General features: G+C 33.5%; 1 long non-coding RNA gene across 1 annotated transcript in view; it reads left to right on the plus strand.

Moving 5' to 3' along the window:
- Positions 1 to 14,388: 14,388 nt before the first annotated feature.
- LOC146999212 (uncharacterized) overlaps positions 14,389 to 18,057 on the plus strand; it is a 51,779-nt gene continuing 48,110 nt past the window's right edge. Inside the window, exon 1 of the long non-coding RNA XR_015039527.1 lies at positions 14,389 to 14,523. This is a non-coding gene — a long non-coding RNA (uncharacterized LOC146999212). The remainder of the gene's footprint in view (positions 14,524 to 18,057) is intronic.

Consider the following 18,057-nt stretch of genomic DNA (forward strand, 5'->3'; position numbering starts at 1 on the left):
ATCTTTCTTGGCCTCTGAGCGCACGTGCGATCATTTATGGGGATTTACAGAGATTGTAGAGCGGTGCTGCAATCATTAGGAAATCTTCCGGCCGAATAAAAACCTGATGTGGACGCCACATGACTTCCTTATACGCCTGTTCATTTTACATATTTTTGCTGCACTTCATTTAAACGTATTCCCTCGAGTTATTCTAAATTAATTAACCGATCCCCGAAGGCAAGATAAAATAGACATCAAATCCTGAAAATTTTGAAATTAAATGTCTCGTTCTAATTTTTAGGGGAGTCAAAATTCTTGTATTTTTAATAACGTGTATAAAATTATTCCCAAGTATAGAGCGCATTAAAATTTAGATTTCGTTGTTTGTATCAAATTAATTTTTAGATTTAAGATTACTGAAAAATGAATATTTTCATCCTTTAAAACACTTCCATAATTTAATTATATGACAAAGACCTGTAGAGACATTAGGTTACTTTGGAAGCATGCAAGACGAAAAATGAGCAACGCCTTTGCCGGGAATCGAGCCGCGGAACTCTGGCCCAGCGTGCAGACCATCAGAATACGAGGGCATGCTAAGAACGCGGGAGAAATACCTCATGTACTCCCCCTTTTAAAGGGCGACTGCGGTTTTTAGGGAACTCAGTTGCCAAATCCTGGATGTAGAGAATTATCTTTCAACATCCTTTTTAGTTCGGGCGCCACTGTAGAGACATTAGGTTAATTTAGAAACAGGCAAGATGAAAAATGAGCAACGCCTTCGCCGGGAATTCAACTGCGGACCTCTAGAATATGCGCCCAGCGTGCAGACCACCACACCACGAAAGCATGCTAAGAAGGCGGTAAAAATACCTTATAGACCAAGGATTGCCAAAGTAAAGTCCGGGAATGGCTTTTACACCGGGTGAGTGGGGGTGTTATATATAGACTCATAATCTTTTGGTAATGCCGATAGCAGTAAAAAGGAGAGGTGCACAACTAGGTGTTATAAACAAATTTTAACAAATTTTAACGTCCCATAAACAAATTTTAACGTTCTACGGCTTAGCGGTTTTGAATTATGCGAGACATATACATACGTACCTAGACATAATACGTACCTAGACTAATAATAAAAATGCATTTTACAAATTGTTTTTGATTAAAAAAAAAAAAAAAAAAAAAAAAGAGTAATTTTTCTCCTCGTACGTACCGATGAGACTAAAAAAAATTGTTCAAATGATTCGGAAAAGGCCAAAATGGATATTTCCGTTGAACTATGATACCCGAAATTTTTCGCGATTAGAATACCTTATAGTCCAGCTGTAACGCCCACTTTCAATTCAAAAATGAGGTCGAAAGTTATGGGTGCGCATTACACACCATGTGATAGATTAAAAAGTGATAGATTTAAAAATAAGGAAAAGATGAGCATACAAAAATTGGGCTTTTTCATGTACCTAAATGCTGTTTATTTAAAAGAAATAATATACCTTATAGATATTTTCATATAGATATAGATATATAGATGTTTTCATTACCGGATAACATAATAAGTATATACGTCTTCCGGTGTATCTTCAGGCATATCATCAAATAATGTTTTATATTCACCATCACTGTTACTCTGATCCTTGAGTACATTGAATACAGCTCACTCTTCTTTGCAGGATTATTTAATCCCTTACGCTACCTCCCCACACACATATTGTTCTTCTTATCGCTTGTCAGTTCAGTGTAATACTGCTCAAAAGCCTGGGGGAAATCTTCGAATGAATGACTTCAAAAGATAACAGCATCGAATTTGTACCCCTTAGGTTTCTTCATAAAGAAAAGGATGCGCGTTATACGGTGAATATATTTAAAAATTAAAAAATATAGCTTGAAATTATATAAGTGCGCGCTATGCCGGTGCGCGATGTATGCCGCAGTATACGGTATTTCCTTTAATTCTCAAAAAGAAAGTATTTTTATATTTAACAACTTCAAAGATTTATTTTCAAAAAAAAAAAAAAAAAAGAGGGGGATAGGAAATCAAAAAAAAACAAGAACATTTCCGAGATTAACGGTTCAAAAGTAATATCCTTTTAGCATATAATGCATTAAGAAGGTAAATGTCCTAAATAGTACACTGCTGACCATTAAAATTGCAACACCAAGAAGGAGTGATCTGACGAAAGTCAAAATCACATGAAAGGAAGAAGAAGTTGGGGTATGTAAATGATTAGTATTTCAGCACATTTATACTATGCAGGGGGAAGAAACGACATCTGAAGCACTGCATAAAGAAACGTTGTGTAATGGATTTCTGATTCGGAAAGGGTCTATAGTTGAAGTTTGCTCAGATTATCGTGTTATGTTTAAGCATTACTTATGGAGCTTACAACCCAGAGAAAAGGGCTCTCGGATATAACATTTAAAAAAATACTTTTTAGTTTTAAACACTAATTAAACGGTTCCGGAATCTTCCTAATAACGTGTAAACGCTTTCTCTACTGAGTAAAATCGAGAAAAGAGATTTATGATTTCATTTAGCATAAACGGTGTATGCTTTTACGCTACCAAGGATAATTAGGCTGCTAAAAATAATTATTAAAGATGTAATTTATCGTAATTAATTAAAGCTTTTATATTGTTAAAGATAACTCATTTTAAATACCTCTTAAAACATTATTTGCGAAAATATGTAAATAGCATTTGCTTACTCAGAGAAAATGAAGTAAAATTTATAAAAGTCACTAACAAGGTTAATAGGGACTTGGATCTTAGGAAATAAAATACGAAAGCTAACTTTAATTAGACGATTAAGTGCACAAACAAAATAATTTGCTAAGACCTTTTAACCAAATGAAAGAAAGAGAAGAGTAAAGTGGGCATTTCTTTGAGAAGCATTTTCCTTATTTTGCAAAAAGAAGTTTGCTTTGTAAACAACTGCAATTATCTTTTAAGTTAGATTTAGATGGTAATTGCGTATTTGTGATTCTTGCGGATGTCAAAAAACATTTGCATTTAATTCAAATAAAGTTCGTTATTTTGCCAAACGATATTTGCATTTGTAAGTAGCAAGTTCGCAGTGAATATTCTCGAACAAATCGGAACATTTCAAACCCTGTCATATGAAAATTCTTTACTTTTAGATTATTTTCTACTTTCACATCAAGAATATGAAGAGATTAAATACACTTTCTCTTTGCAAAAGTTTTCAAATTAATTTTAATTTCTAGTTTTTCTCATTTTTTTTCTAGAAGCTTTGTGAAGAACGACACTGAAAGAGCCACTTGAATTTTCTCTTTGCAAGTCGTAGGAAATGAAAAATATTTTGTTTATGAATTATTCGCCTTGATTAAAAATTGCTGCAGTTGTAGACAGACATATTAACTATTTTGTGCTTTATGAGATAACTCTTGAGGCCATTAGAATCTTCACATAACGTTGATTGTAAAAATGTGCTTATTAAAAATTATGAATATTTTAAAAATGCGAATTTATTAAACTTAGTTTTAAATCTGAAGTTGGAGGCATAAAAGAAGATAAAGATAGAGATAAAAAGAAGTACAAAAATTGAATGTTTTCATATAGATAAATATAAGGAAGATATATATTTATATAAGGAAGAGAGTTTCTTTATTTGTTTCTCTCTGGATGATTCATACATATCAACAGTTTTATTCCGATTCGATAAACTTTTATGCACTTGACCTCAAACCTTCAAAACAAGAGGAAGGTCACCGTCTGCAATAAAATTCTAAAATCCCTTCCCACAGCGTCTAAACTCGTTTATACTAGAACGTTGAGCTCACTTTCTCCATTTTACGTTCACGTTGCAGTTAATGCTTCACGCTATCAGTGGAAGTTATATACGCTATCGAAGGATTTATAATTGCTTTTTTACAAAAAATAAATATTAATATTTCTACAAAGTTTCAATTTTTAAAACAGTTGGCCCATTTTAGATTCCCGTCACCGTTGTTGCGTTTGAGCTGGCTGTTCTTATTAAGGCAGTTAGATGGCGCCACGTTTGCTTAGTGTTTGGAACAGAGTAGACATTTTTAGAACAGTTAGAAGCTTTAAAGCAGAATATAAGTGCTATCTTTATCAGTTTTTTGCGAATTTTTCAAAAAAGTTGAGGAAATCGGCCGAAGTCAATGAATGAATGGTATCTTGAAGATCATTTCCGAAAAAAAAAAATATTTATTGGAGGACGTTTTATACTTTTTTCACTTTTCAAATGTACAGAAGATATATAATGCTCCCATATTAGTTTGCATGTATATTAACCCAGTTTCCTCTAAAATGTTTCGCTTTTTCACCTGAACCATGTTTATGGATAATCTCTACTGATAAGCTTTGTTAAGCATGAAGAGTCTTCTTGGACGACCCTTAAAATAGGAACATATTCAGACATTTCTAAATGTTAATTTCTTCCTGGATTAATAAAATTTCTTGAATATATAAAATTAATCCAATTACTATTCTGTATAGCAGACATTTTACCATTTACAGCTTTTTTCTTTAATTCTGAAATTTTTGCCCTTTAAATGTCATTAACTAATTTAATCAACAAGTTTACTTAGTCCGCTTCATTTTGCACCATGAAAATCATTTCTCGCACCATTGCTTTTCCTCATTACCTGGATATAAACTTCCTCATAGCAAGCAGTAAAATTTTACACTCTCTCAACACTCCATAAACAATCTAGTCCCTCACGTTCAGTAGAAACATTATATCCCGTGCGAATAAATCTAAAGTTTACGACTCAGTTTGAGCTAAGAGTTTACGACCCAGACGGATGATATCTGCTGCAAATGGATTTGTTTTATGCCACGGATGCTAATGTGTTGTGGGAACGTAATTAGTAATAGAGTCTGAAGCGAATTACTAAAGACGATTACTTGTGAAGATAGTGCTTGGAGTTCCTATCGCTGCAAAAATGATGCGCTGAATGTCTTTTATGTCGCGGTAAATTAAAAACTAAAGGCAATTTATGTTTAAAACTTCAACAAGGTAGTCTAAAATATTCATAAACTTATTGAAATACTTGACAAATCTCAGTCGATGATTCTCCATTCACTCGAACCTATATGGTGTCAAAATAAATGCAGTGGTGGCTCGGTATATCTCATTAATCCGTTTTAGATCCTTGTATATATACCAAACTACAGATATACAAAACGAACGTTTTCAATAAGAAATAAAGTGAAGACAATAAATCCGTTCTTTAAAAAAATCCATTTTTATTATTATAACACAGCTTAATATTAAAATACAAATTCATTGGGTTAAATATATAATGTATATAAATGAAACACTGCGCATGATAAAGTACATAAATGTTTTTCCGCTATTTATTTTCTAGAACAAAAGAAAATTTTCACCATGCTGTAATGTCTCTGATTTTTGTTTGGTAATCGATTTCACCCACTTCTGAACTTTCAGCCGATTAAATAACGTCTTTGTTTTTTACAGTCGTAGACAACATCGTACATGGCGAACGGTATACAGTAACTAAGTTTCGGATTTACGCATGCCATTTTCATACTTTTCAACAATGCCCTTTTTTTTTCTATCTCCGTGGGTATCTTAACCATTTTCTTCAATGCTTGACTCTTCCAGTTAACTTTACTAAAACTCATTATTAATGAATTTAAAAAAATAGTTACCCGGGAAAAACACAAGATAAATTAAAATTTCAGATTTATAGCTCGGGTTGTTTACTGAATAGTAGCAAAAGGTGTCTGATGCTCAAAAGCAGTTGTCTCAGAACAGGTTATATGGTTGTACTAGAAATACTTGTCATTGGTTCTACTTGGTCTGATAATTGAAAGTTTGGTCTTATAACCCTACGCGACAAGTAGTGAATTATCGCTTTCTGAAATAGTATAACAGTGATTTTGAAAGGTTTAAACAAACTTTGTATTAAACTGAACTTTTTATTAAGCAAGGCACGGCTCATTCTAAGATAATCACCACCTGTGGGGATGCAAATTAAATAATAACAGGTGATAGGTGACAGGTGAGAGCAGGTCCGGACACCCGGACGGCTTACATAGACTAGTCGGGTATCGTCCGGAACCAGCAACAATAATAACAGTCAAACTAAATTTAAACGCTGATCCGTAGTCTTAGACTACACAGTTAAATAACTGAGATACAAGCTGGCTCAGATAAACTACCGGCGCGTAAGTTTAAAGTATCCGTTGCGAAAGCACACAAAGCCAAGATAATTACATTTAGCTAGAGATAGCAGAATTCTGCCCAGGACGCCTATTGTATGATCACTGGATCTGTCTACAACTTAAGCGAACAATATTGACTCAAAGAAACCGGTATGGACTGCTATCAACAACTTATCGGAGAAAGCCATTCTGTGGTCCTCAGTTGGTGGGCGGGTGGGTCCATTTAACTTTACTGAAAGGGGACAAGGCTTCAAGGAGCTTTAGACCAATCGCAGTACAGACGAGTGACGAAATTTATAGCGCGCCCTGGCTGAAGTTCTAGGAATATTCTCCCATTATTTCACTAACTCACACGCTGCATTTGTAGTTCGAAAAAAATTGCACAAAACAGTATTATGACCAACACGCAGCGGAATATGCTGCTGTGTTATGTGAAGGAAAATTCCGTTTTTTAAGGGGAAACTTAACTCAGGAATTTAGAGCTAAGAAATAAAGAGTGATATGGGATACCACGAAAGCAATGGTAAATAGATAAAAGTAAATGAATTAAGCTTACTTCAAATCCTTTTAGAAATAAACAATTTTAATCATTTAAATTTATAATATGATTAATTTGCATTACAATCTAATAGCAAACTAAGTTTTTTTTTTTTCTTCCCATGCTTACATTAAAACTGTTTTCCCGCAATTTATTTTACAGTTACTATTGGAAAAATATTTCTTTACATAATAAATTAGAAAGAAAATATTTCTTTCTTAATATTTCTTCCCTTTTTTTTTATTTTCTTTTACTATGAAAATTATTTCTTTCAGGAAAAGAAATAAAATTCATTCGCTATTACAGTATGGCCGATTGCTGCTGCATTCAACTATCACACACGCATCAAAATGCTTTATTTTAAATAATTTATTCTATAATTAACATGAAAGACAATATTTTTTCAATATAAAATATATAACCAAAATTAAACTAATCTATCCTGTATGTGTGATTAATTCGTTTTGCAATTTTTGTCACACAATTACTAACACCTTTTTTTTTTAATATTACATTGCTGTTACTTGAATTTTTTATATATATAAGAACTGCTCAGTTTAAATATTCTTCCTTCTCAAAAGATTTTATTCTGTGAAAATAATTAAAATATACTAATATTTTCACAGTGTAAGTACTAAAGTAAAAATAATCAGTTCAGTCTCTTGCAGTTGAAGTCTTTGTCAAACAAGCGTTTCGACACATTTTAAATAGAAAACTAATAATCAATATCTCTTTTACAATATAAAAATGTGAATGCTATGAACAGTATTTTTTTTTTTTTTTCGTTGTTGTTAAATTTGCAAAGAAACAATGATTTTTTAATACTATAATAGGTTACAAAAGTACTATTCCATGAATAAACCCTCAGTCTTATAGCATTGTTACTTCATAGCATAATACAATAATAATGCAGTATAATTCTACTAACAAGCCCACCAGCTGCCGAGCGGTAGAGTCGCTGAATCTGTAGCAATCTGTAGCAATCTTGTTTTTGAGCAAGAAGAAAGGAGGTGAGGACTTTGGCGAACGCCGTTTTCTCCAGTCCGTGAGGAGAGTCGCTGAACGCAGATAGTTTGGTCCGAGGTTTGAATCCCGGGAACGAGCTAGCCGGCGTTTTTGTGGCTTTCCACATGTGTAACTTGTATACGAGCCAGTTTCCCTTAGAAAGTCCTCACTTAGAAACCATTTTTAAAACGTAATAAAATTACACACAAAATAATAATAAATAAATAAATAAATAAATAAATCTGAAAGCCTTCAGATTTTATATTACTTCCAAAGGGCCATTATTTAACGTTTTGCGTGTTATCTTTATTTATTAAATATCATGTTTTCCGCACTTAAACCATAAAATTCAATTCAACAGCAATATCATATAATTTAAAAAAAGCATATCTTTAGAATTTCCGATACATAATCTCCCGCGCTAGAGATGAAAATGTTTTTTTCTGTACAATGTTGCTATTGCTCGCTTTGAAATCGTTGGGTTTCTTAATCAAAAACTCATAAATGCTTTACAAAATATGAAATAGATAATAAAACAAATTCTCAGTTCCAAATTTGGGCCTCCAGATGCCTATATTAGGATGGAGGATTACGTTATTCAGACTTTCATGGCTCTAGGTAGCGTTGTTTTATCACTGTGCGAGAAACATTCATACATTCTGCAGATTCCTCATTATTTAATTTCTTTAAATATAATAGAGTGCGATAATACTTGGTGGCAACGATTTGAAAAGTGAAACGCCACAAAATGGCAAAACGAAATTAATAATTAATAGCCCCTCTGAGCTAAAACTTATTTTTGAAAGTATCACATTAGTAGTAGTACAGCTACTGAAAAAGATATTATAAAGCTATTTTATAGTTTTATAATTTTTTTTTAAATTTTTATTTTACAGTAGTGTGAATTTCGCGTAATAATGAACGACATTCCTTTTTGTGTTCACAGTATTATTGGTAAGGTATTCAACTGTTAGATTTTAAAGTAAACGTAATTCTTGCTGTACATAAATCGAGTAGAAGCTTATCGGATGTCTATATTTGTGTTAAATAAAGAAAGTTTATGTGCTTGATAAACTTATCATCTTCTACATTTTTAAAGCATACAATTACAATTTATATCTATAATTTCTGGAATAGTATAACTTTTCTTTCAGTAGAAATAGCGTTCTTGTTTTCTGAATGTGGCTCCAAATACTCTCTCAGTTCATCGCAAATTAAAATAACTATAAATTTTGGCAATCTGAAATACGCAATGAAAACATCTTTTGGCAGAGCAAAAGCATCAATATATTTTCTATAAATCCGCCACCGATTCAGAGATCTACGACCGTATTCTTCGTTTAAATATGAAAAAATCAGCAGCGAAAACACATACAAAGCCATTGTCTACTTAGTACGTCAACTGCACAACCCTGATTGACGGCGCGGCAACACTTTTTCACGCGCTTTCGACAACTTCCGTACTCAGAGAATATAGGATGTCGGGCAGACCTGTTTTTTACTAGCAGCGACATCTGGCGGCCCACAACTTGCTGTCGACTCTCGTAGCGTAGAATAACCGTCCAGGCCACGCGAAATCCAAAAACGTCTCGCTCTCACTCATTCAAAACTCTCAGCTTAAATTGTCTTAAGTTAATTTGTATAATAGTGAGGAATACGGAAAGAAGTTAAAATAGAACGGGTAACGAGAATTGAGCAATCGGACAGCATGCGAGCAACAATAATCGGCGTAGATGGATTTATTTTGCAGAACTAATTTCAAAGCTTTAAACATAGAACTTTCTTCTTCAGAAGCAGAAGTGCCCAGTATTTAATATTCCTAAACGCCAAAAGCCAGTAGGAAAGTAGTTCCCACTTGTTCGGGATAGCTCACAGCATCTTTTCACGACTTCGGAAATCATTTCAAACTACAGGAACAGCTGTCTGACGGTTCAGCAGTGGTCGTCCACGAGCAACCACAGCAGAGGAAGGTCGGTACATTGCTCTACAGGAAAAAAGAAACAAGTGGCAGACAGCGGGAGAAATCTTAAGAGAAACGGAACAGGTGACTGGACGACCGATATCGCATTTTACCTTGGCCAGGAAGCTGCCCAATTGGGGTCTATTTGCACGACGACCTGTACGGTGTATATTATGAACGCCTCCTCATCGGAGAAGGCGTTTTCTGTGGGGCAGGGAACGTCAGAATTGGATAGACATTCAATGGGTTTCGAGAACTCTATGGGTGAGAGCAGATTTAGTCTAACTCCTCCAACATCATCAAAAGGGATCGGTTTGGAGGTTGGAGAGTTCTCGTTTGGGAAGGCATCATGCTTGGTAGCCATACCGACCTTCATATCTTCCAAGGAGATTCAGTCACCTGGGCCCGCAATTGCAACGAGATTCTCCTTCCCTACGTGCGTTTTTCAGAGGTGCTATGGGTCCTCAGTTCCTCTTCATGGACGACAATGCTCTAACTCATAGCACAGCTGCTGTCGAAGAGCTCTTGGAGAGTGAGGATATTGAGCGAATCGATTGGCCGGCAAGGTTTATGGATCTAAATCCTATCAAGTATGTGTGGGACGCGTGGCAGCACGTAACGTATCACCAGTAACGATTCCGGAGCTGCGATTAATGCAACAAAAGGAATTGACAGCAATGCCTCAACAACTCATTGACAACCTCATACTCCGCATGTTCAGATAATGTGAAACCTGCACAGCAGTCAGGGGAGATCATATGCCCCCTAAAGCCTGGATGTTCTTGCGGACACCTGTCACACGGATGCTTCGGCCTTCTGTCGTACTGGGCTCCATGCTACGTTTTCAATAAACTTAATTTTTATCCTTTTGATTTCTTATTTTGGAAAGTTTTGCTTATATTACCCATATTCTTACGTCTTGAAGATCTTATGGTATTATCTTTGTCAATTTGGAAAGCTTTTGGGCAAAGTTATATGGAAAAAACTATCTCGTCATTAATATTTGCAAACCAGTGTAAGTGTATTTTCTGCACCTCTTTCTGCTATTTTAAATTGTAAAGGGCTCCTCACTGAGGTATGTGGATCGAAACCATGCTTTCGCTGTTAGTGCAGACTTAAGTATGTTTGTATATTTAATAGGGCTTTTTAGTTTTAAGAATTCATCACTACTCTTTTCTGTGATTTTGAATATTATATCAGTACAAACAGCAATAATCTCTTATTCAGCTTTTGATTTGTTAACAAAACAAAATATTTCCATTGATGATGTCACTTCTTTTATGTCTAATTCCAAGAAAAAAATTTCTCGGGAACAGTAAAATGGGCTCCATAGAAAACATATCGTACAATTGTCTTTTAATTTCTGAGCTAAAATAAGAGAAGGTTTTCAACATGTTGATGTTAACATGTCATGTTTAGACAGATCATATTCTAGAATATATTCCGGGTCTAGAATGAGAGTAAATGACAAAAAATATTCATAGTCTCTTCAATAATTTGTTCTTTTCTAAACCGATTTTAACTAGAAAAACAGATACTGAACTAATCCTTTCCGATACACGCTTCCTTTTTCCTTGTAACGCGGTATTTAGGTCATTGAGTTTTGCAGTGATATCGATTAATATTTCCCGGTCAGCAAGGCCACTCCATGTGATCCAAAGTTTGGTCATAGTTGTCTTTGGACATGAGAAAAGTTTTAATCTCTGAAGAGCATTGCAACAAATCTTGTTAAAATCTTCTTCGATTCAGCCACCTTACGTCTAAAAGTGAGCTTTTTAGCTGTCAGATTTTCTTGATGAATGATGCAGTGGTATGAATTATATCTGGTAAATATGCCATCCTGCTTACAGAGCCTAGTATTATTCCCGATCATAGCCGGCGCACAATCGGTTGTGATTGTGGTGAGTTTTTTTTATTGGTACCTTTTTTCATTTACATAGTTCTTAACTGCATCACATATGTCTTGTCGTGGATATGTTTTGCCAAAGTCAGCATGGTCAACAATACTTCTTTCATACAGAAATCAGGGAACATCATTTTCGTGAGCATCAGAAGATGTGGTGAGCCATTAACATCGATGAATTCATCAAACTGCAGGAAAAATTACGCACATTTTTGTAAATCAGATGATTTCTGTGCACAGATAACTTTCGCTATATCATCCACTTGTCATGCCAACTTGTTTTATAATATAAGCGCATATTTTATAGCTGAGATTATTTAAAAATACATTGATATTGCCTGTACAGCTTCCTTCACAATGGTCCCGTTTGACTATGTCTTTTTATGTGATGCAGAACTCCGTACAAAAAGTGTAATTGTATATTTTGTATGGTTGCTTTTTACTTTTTGTTTCGTGGCGATACTGCAACTGCGGCTGTAGGGCGCCTAAATTGCGGGCTACCAGGCGCCTTCGAGCCACTGGTTGGACATCACTTATTTAAAGTCTCCTTTCTACTTAGAACTAATAATAAAATTATAGAATAGAACATTTTATTCATAAATTTGGGAAATGATAAAAATTAAACTCACATTTAATATCTAAAGCTATAAAGAGATATCGCTCTTTTTCGAGGAACCATCTTCACTCGCTCAATGAAGTGAACTGATTCTTTGAATTCGTTCGTAAACAGATACCATTTCTGAAATAAGATACCACATCTTTTAATTACATTTAAATTACGAGTGTTTTTGATTAGAAAGGCATATTAACAACTAAAAGGCAAAAGTGATACTTTATATAAAGCCCATAACAGTTTTTATTGAGCCACCGAAAGTGGCACTTGAAACCCATAGCAGTTTTAACGAAAACTTTTATTAACACGTTGAGCGCCACGTCAGCAATCTGTGGCTGACACTAGATTTTCCGTTTAGGCCGCGTCAGCTATCCTTGGCTGACACTAGATTTTTCGTTTAGGCAGCGTCAGCCATCTGTGGCTGCACTAAACTTTCCGTTTAGGTCGCGTCAGCCATTTGTGGCTGACACTAGACCTTTTCGTTTAGGCCGCGTCGACCGCCGCTGGCTGACAGCGTGTAACATGATATATAACTATAAAATTTACACTGTTTTATGAAATTACACAAAATTTATTTAAAATTTACTTAATTTTGATTCATGATCTGATTTTGATTCATTGGATTTCATTGAAACACGGTAAATATAAAAACGGTTCTCCATTACAGCTATTACAAAATGTGACAACACTCTTTTAGTCTTTTTTCTGGCCATTACTCTACCAGCTTCTGTTGCATTTTTATCATAACATAATTTACAATATTTTCGTACTTCAGAGGCTTTTCCCGGTTTTCTTCGGATTTTATGTTGTCGTTTTCTATATATTCTTGCATTTTTGTTCGACGCAATGTCTTCTTTTTCACAACTTGTTGCTATCTTCTACTGCGATACGAATCACTGGCCCTACAATACCAGAGCTCTTAAGCAAAGCGCGTGGCCTGAACGGGATTGCCTAAAACATACGCGTGGCGCTCAACGTGTTAACCTTCCAGCACGCGCGCTTGGCAATTTTACATGAGAACGCGCGTGTCGTATTTTTTACGAAATCTATTGCGAAATCTATCTACCGTTATTGGCACGAAAAACGACAGAAAAGGGTGAATATTAACAATAAATTTGTTAAGAAATGAAATATTAACCTTATTATTGCAAAATATATCACATTCAAATGAAAGTAAATTATTTTTAAATAACTATATTAGTTAGGTGATAAGGCAATGATATATTTCATTACAGAAAATTTAAAATTTATTCTTTAATGACTTTATTTTAAAGTCCAAGCTAGTTTTAATATTCATCTGTCCCGCGTTATTGATTTTTCATCAAATCGAAAACAACTTGTCAGAAATAAAAATCTTTTGTAGCTCATCACAGCTCTTAATATTTCAGTTCCTGTTCCATCACTTGAGAACAATTCTTTTACATTTAAATGCTGTCCTTTTTCTTGTTCCTATCATATATAACAATTCAAAGTATGCCATCATTTCTACTCTTGAGGTAAAAATTCAATCTCTGTCTCTTGATTTGCCTTTCAGCAAACTTATATATTTATTTGTACATTCCAAAATTTCATCTAGCATATTTATATCAATTATTTTGAGAAACAATCCTATTTCATTCTCTATATCCTAGGAATGGTGTTTTAGGTCAGGTAAAGCTTTTACAATATTCATCTTATTCCACTTTATTTCGAATCATTATTTTCGAATTATTATTTATTTCGAATCATATTCGAGCGATTTGCATACTTCTGTTTTCACCACTTAGAAGTTTTACCCTTATAACATAGAACATATCAACAACATATCAATGTTTCTACATCATTATTATCATCATCATCCGAAATTTATTATTCAGACTCACTGCTGATATTATTTATTTCTATATTTTCTCACTCAAATTGTTATTGTTCTCACATCCAAACATTTCCTTGCCTTCCTTTTCTTCATCAGATAATTCTTGAAAAATGCGAGCAAAATCAGCTGGTTGCATTTTTTTTTGGCCATGAAACCCGATATAAAAATATACATTCGAATTTATACAAATTAAAATAATACACGTTAATTAATAACAGAAAATTTCAAAATATTTGGAAAAAGATATTTTTCGAATTTTCCCCGACGAGCACATGCGTGTCGTAACTTTTACGAAGACGCTGCCACGTAGCATAAAAGCCCAGTAAACAAAAATGGGGCATATGACTTCCTGTTGGCACATTCTATGATGTGGGGAAGGGTTGAAAGATGGGATAGAAATGACTTTCAGACGTCTCACCTGCGATATGAGAAAAATGTGCATTAAAAACCGAATTTGTCGTAAACTTTGTGATGACGTGCGTACTGGAAGGTAAAGTATAAATCTAAAACTTTTTAATTTTAGTAATTAGACTTTTATATCGATGGGAACAACGTATTTGGGCTTAAACTAATATACCGACAGCGATACTTTACTTGAAGCACATTCTTGAAAATACTTTACTGAAGCTCTTTCGTTCTTTAGGCTATCGTAGAAAGAAAAAGGAGTATTAGATAATCCAAAACTTCTCATAGTCGCTACTTTAAACATGTATATCATTGAGAACATTTATTTTTTCACATTTAGAAGTATTACATGTATTCCTGGAATTATGCCAAATGCGACGAGAGTAACCTCGTTATAAAGCGGAGCTCTTGTTATAAAACAATTAGTCTCAGTCCTCAATTTCATGTTCGTTTCACTTTTGTGCAGAATCACTTTTCAGATAAAAAGATACTGCCAGCAAATGCTATAGCTATGTGTAATAGATTCACAATAATTTCTGCACCATCCCCCCTGTTCATCAACGAACAAAGTGTTGTAAAGGTTTCAAATGATATCGTTTCTAGTTCCTAATAAAGGAGCTTCCCTCTGAATAAGGGAAACTTTAATGGAACCCCTGAATGGAACTAACTCAAACTTTTAACCTAAAGAAAGGACGATGAAATAATCCTTCTAGGACAATACTGTCTATAAAAAAGATGAACTGATACAGTGCATTTGGGGAAACTTCACCTTAGGCTATTATGTACTTTACGGGGTACAGCTAATTAATAGAAATTCTGATAGTAGTGACGAGTTCTATACTGAATAAACATTGATTTCAAGACCTTTAGGTAATATTTTTCTTATATTAAATTATGATCCTGTAAGCTAATAAAAACCAGCTCTTCAATCAAATAATGTTTTCTTCTTTTTCAGCTTTCGCGTTCCAAGATCAAAGTGCGTCTTAAACAAGGAGAAATATATTAATCAGTTAAATACATTTAGAAGAAAGTCTAGAATCGTTATTTTAGGAACTGCAGAAGTATGAAGACGAAAATACAGAATTGCTGTTCTTGAAATAAATTTCATCAGCAAAACTGAAGTTCGGCTTTCCAGGTTGAACAAACTAATAAATTGGTAGGCCATTCACACAAGAATAATGCGCCATTTGAATCATAGTGGTACATGGAGCTTATAAAAGTCTGCGGTCCAAAATATACTATGAATGCTGCCGCAGCCATAGAAATGATATTTTAACTGAATGAATCACATCAAAATCATTTCAGTATTCTCAGTGTTTGTTAAATTGACCAATAGGATGACAATGTAGTGACATATGGCCGTATGTTTGCGATATTGATGAATTTAGCATTCGACACAGCACTTCTGCGCTGCTGCACAATTAAGGCTTTAGTTTAAATTGGTTGTATATTAAATTTGTTATAAAATAAACAAAGGGTCAGTTGTAAATCCATGTGTTAAGTACTCTAAAATTATCAGTTTTAAAGAAAGCAATATTTTGTATTAGTTTTCTTTCAGCCCCAACAGGCTATTAGTCTCGAAACGCAATTTTTTGTGTGGTCCACTGTAAATGAACTTTTGCACTTTTTATTCGAATCTATTCTTATTTGGAAAGACATAAGATACTATTCTTTCACATTTAATCTGTCTGTTATTTTTTTAATATTTAATCTGATTAATTTAAATAAAAATGCATTTAATTCATGACATATCTGATTAAACCCATTAAATATTTTTATAGAACGGTGTTGCATTACATATTTTTTCTCTTTTTTAATAAACAGAATATACGGAATGTTCTCATGTTAGTCTAAATGCATATTCGTCTAATATACTGTAAAATGTTTCTCTATTCCATATGAGCTATCTCTGTTAATAATCTCTACTGATTTAGAAGAAATTTCTTATCCGTGCGTTAAAATCTAAACATTTCCAGATTAAAATTTTCTCTTCCAGATTAAAATTTTCTTAAAATTATATCATTTTTTTCTTTTGCTTTTTTTTATAATTTTAATCTCTATGTTATGTAAATGTTGTAATGAAAATAAAATACTTTTATGCACTTAGAAAGAGAAGAATAAGGATTATTACTGAATAGCCCATTGCAATAAGTGCAATGAATAGACTTTAAAAATACTTTGAGGTAAGTATATTAGAGTGAGTGAAATAGTATATTGATTGCAGCAGCTCATACTTGTTTTCGGACAGTTGTATTTTCGAAATTTATCTGTACTGGATCTTATAATTAATATCGAACACACTAAATATTATTCTATTGATAATATATTCTTTATCTCTAATTTAAGACTTGCTTGATACAAGCCATTAAAATATTTTTCGTAATAATACAATTTATTCAAAACATATTAGTCGGTAATTCATATAATAAATCGGAGAGTCAAAACTTCTGTTTAAATTTTTTGCAGATCTTTTTTAAATAAAAATACATCCAAAGAATTTCCAGCCGAATTTGGAAATTCTCACTTATTTAGTAAAATATATTAACATTTTCATATCTGAAGTGAACATGGCAGGACACTACAAACTAACAAAATATCGATTAGAAATTTAACTATTCATTGTTTTAAAGACGATATAAGTATTCGAAATATCCAAAAACTCCTTCATGTAAAGCATTCAAATATCTTTGATGGTATAAAATGATAGACACTGCATGGAACTATTGAAAATGCACTGACGTCTGGACCATATTTCAAGCTAATACGAAGGACCGGAGATTTATTCTACAAAAAGTAAACCCAAATCCAAATATTAATACTACGAAACTGGCTGTGGACTGTTAGAAGAATCATTACAACGCACGGATACAATGAGTGATCAACAAGAAAAACTTCAACAAGGAAATAAGGAAAATACGCCTAGCGTTCGCAAAACGTATGATAGGCAAAGATTTATCATAATAAAACAATTTTATATTTTCCAAACGAGTCACAATTTAATCCATTTAGGTTGACTGGGCGAATTGCGGTGGAGCGAAAACCGGAAAAAATTGAATTCGAAAATTTATTGCATACTGTTAAGCATTGACGGTCGAGTCATAAAAGTTTGGGGATCCTTTCGCTACCTCTGGGATGGAAAAAATAGTTTTTATAGAAAACAATATGCATAAGTATAAATATGTAAATATTTTTAATGAAAATACATTCACGTTCTATCAGGATAAAGAGCATGAACATACAACCCGTTCGCTTGACGTTACTATGTAAATACTCTGAAATTGTCAGATCTCCTCCGCATTCTTTGCACTTAAATCCAGTCGAATATGTATGGAGGAGTTGGAGAAAGAATATGGAAATATGACATTCCTTCGAAAGCTTTGCAAAAATAATTCTTACTGAGGAATAATACAAAGCATTCTTAATAAATTAGTTGAATCCATTCCAAAATGCATCAAGAATATAATTTTAGCTAAAGGATTTTCAACAAAGTACTGAATGTTCCAGTATCTTTATACTCTTATTAAATATAAGCTGTTTGTTCAAAGTGTCTGAATACTTATGTGAGTTCATTTTCAGAATTTTTTGAATACTTTCTGTTTCTTTTTTTAAACCAAAAACG

The sequence above is a fragment of the Stegodyphus dumicola genome, chromosome 1 (assembly GCF_044657685.1).
Source record: "Stegodyphus dumicola isolate Sdum_Otavi_A_Nest chromosome 1, ASM4465768v1".
Classification (NCBI taxonomy): Eukaryota; Metazoa; Arthropoda; class Arachnida; order Araneae; family Eresidae; genus Stegodyphus; species Stegodyphus dumicola.